Here is a 3,130-nt window from a genome sequence, read left to right on the forward strand (position 1 = left end):
CCAAGTTGCCCAGGGGGGTCTCGAACCCGCAGGCTCAGGCAATTCACTCACCTCAGCCTCCCAAAGCGCGGGATTATAGGCTGAGCCACCAAGCCCGGCACTCGACTATCATTTATTGAGGAGGGGGATTTGGGATGATTAGCTCCCTAATCTCTGCCATCTCCTCTCAGCCACCACAAATAAATACAAAACGCAAGTAAAAACTGTGTTTCTGACAAAGTAGCTTCCCTAGCTTCGCCAACTCTTTTATTCAGACCTGCAGCTACAAAGCAAACTGCCTGCTGCTTCCTCTTCTCTACAGTCTAGGCCGTGTGCTAAGCTTGAGGATGCACATATGACTCAATCCCCAGAGAACCCAAATGGAGGTTGGGGGATCCAGACTCTCAATGAGTAGATGCAACAGGGTGTTCCAGACTCTGTTACAAGTTTGTTCAGAGTACAGATGGTGCCCAAAAGAATGAACGGTTGCTAGGCACGGTGGTTTACGCCTGTAATCCCAGCACTTTGGGAGGCCAAGGTGAGAGAATTGCCTGGGCCCACAGGTTTGAGACCAGCCTGGGCAATTTGGCGAGATTTCATCTCTACAATTAAAAAAAAAAAATAGCTGAGCACTGTGGCACGTGCCTGTAGTTCTAGCTACTTGGAAGGCTGAGGTGGAAGGATCACCTCAATCCAGCAGGTCGAGACTGTGGTAGCTATGAGTGTGCCACTGCACTCTAGACTGGGCAACAGAGTGAGACTCCAACTCAACCCCCCCTTACACACAAAAAAGAATGAACGGTCAATTCCACCTGATGAAAGAGGATGTTTGTGAAACGCTTATTATATTTTATTTTCTTTTTGAATCAGAGTCTCACTGTTGCCCACACTCATGGGCCACCACAGCCTCGCTCTGCTGGGCTCAGGTGATCCTTCTGCCTCAATCTTCCAAGAAGCTGGAACTACAGGCACATGCCACCATGCCTGGCTAATTTCTTGATTTATTGTAGAGATGAGGTCTCGCCAAGTTGCCCAGACTGGTCTCGAACCCCTGGACTCAGTCAATCCTCTCGCCTCCACCTTCCAAAGTGGTGGGATTATAGGCGTGAGCCACTGCACCCAGCTGTGAAAGGTTTAAAGTCCAGGGTAGCTGTGAGGTGGGGTGCCAAGGAGATTTTGGTGAATTCATTCTTCTTATCTCTCCTTAGAACACTTACAGAGCCCAGATCTCCTAAAAAATTTTCTCTTCCTTCTTGAGTTCCCTTTTGCCTCAAAGTCATAGCCACATCTTCCTAAACTTGATGTTTCACTTTCTTGTTCTCTAGCTAGAGAGAGGGTAGGAAAGAACCAGGACTTGCTGTTAATGGACAAAGCAGGTTATATCTTATTTTGCTTTCCCCAAATATAAGCATAATCTGCTGTTTCCTCTATGCCCAGCAAAGGTCAGTCAAGTTTTTGAAGATTTCTGTTTTCCCTTTAGAAGGCAGAGTTCAGCCAGGCTTGGTGGCTCAGCCTGTAATCCTGCACTTTGGGAGGCTGAGGTGAGTGAATTGCCTGAGCCCACGGGCTTGAGACCTGCCTGGGCAACTTGGTGAGACCTCATCTCTACAATAAATCAAAAATTAGCCGGGTGTGGTAGTGCGCGCCTGTAGTTCCAGTTACTTGGAAGGCTGAGGTGGAAGGATCACCGGAGCCCAGCAGGTCGAGGCTGCAGTGGCCAAGAACGTGCCACTGCACTCCAGTCTGGGCGACAGAGTGAGATTCCAACTCAAAAAAAAAGAAGAAAAAAAAAAAAGCCCTAAAATCCAAGAATTAGATGATAGAATTTTAAATCATCTACTAGACATGGCTAAAGATTTCCAAATAACACTTAAATGTGTTTTGACTCCACTTCAAAAAAAAAAAAGAAGGCAGAGTTCGACCGGGTGTGGTAGCTGATGCCTATAATCCCAGCACTTTGGGTGGCCGAGGTGAGAGGATTGCCTGAGCCCACGGGTTTGAGACCAGCCTGGGCAACTTGGAGAGCCCTCATCTCTACAGTAAAAAAAAAAAAAAAAAAGTTGGGCATGGTGGCACACACCTGTAGTTCCAGCTACTTGGAAGGTGAAGGTAGATGGATCACCTGAGTCCAGCAGGTCGACACTGTGGTGGCTGTGAGCATGCCACTGCCCTCCAGTCTGGGCGACAGAGTGAGACTCCAACTCAACCCTCCCCAACACTCCCCACAAAAGAATGAATCGTCAATTCCACGTGATAGAAGAGGATGTTTGTGAAACATTTCAATAACAAAAAGCAGTTGCTGGGAAGTTTAGGAAGAAGAGGTAGCAAACCAGCAAAAACAGATTGCAGTATGAAGTAACCTAGCATCTATACTCCTGGCAAAATTATTTTTGCTTGAAACTAAAAACAAACAAACAAAACCCCAAACCTCACATTTCTAAACAGTGTAAAGGAAGGAAACTTGACGTTGAGAAACACAACCCATTGTTGTTCTTCCTCTTTTTTTTTGAGGTCTCTGTTTCTTGCCCAGGCTGGAGTGCAGCGATGCGATCATAGTTCACTGCAGCCTTGGCCCCCTGGGTTCAAGCGATCCTTCCTCCTCGGCTTCCCAAAGTGCTGAGATTACAGGCCTGAGCAACCACACCTGGGTTCTTTTTCCTTTTATAAAACAAAACAAAACTTGATTACTTAGATGATTATTCAGTTACATAAGTTAGAACCTTGGTATTATCTCTCATTTCCCTTACCTCCTCCTCACTTAATTCCATTGCCTAGTGAGTTTTAAAATCTTATCTCCACAATGTTTCTCAATAAATATAAGGAACAGTATCTTTCCCATTCTCCATCCCTGCATCATTGTCTAAGCTTAAACTCTCTACTCTTGCTTGGCTTTTTCAAAATCTCTTTGTCTTCTTGTCTCCAGTTTTGCACCCTCCATTTTGCATTTTTGTCCTCAATTTTGCTACCAGAATGAGGTTTTTTGGGGGGTTTTTTTGAGTCAGAGTCTCACTCTATTGCCCAGGCTAGAGTGCCGTGACACGTTCACAGCCACTGCAACCTTGACCTGCTGGGCTCAGGAGATCCTTCCACTTCAGCCTTCCAAGTAGCTGGAACTACAGGCGTGCACTACCATGCCCAGCTAATTTTTTGA

The sequence above is a fragment of the Carlito syrichta genome, unplaced genomic scaffold (genome assembly GCF_000164805.1).
Source record: "Carlito syrichta isolate Samal-C Ts95f unplaced genomic scaffold, Tarsius_syrichta-2.0.1 Scaffold311753, whole genome shotgun sequence".
In the NCBI taxonomy this organism is placed as follows: Eukaryota; Metazoa; Chordata; class Mammalia; order Primates; family Tarsiidae; genus Carlito; species Carlito syrichta.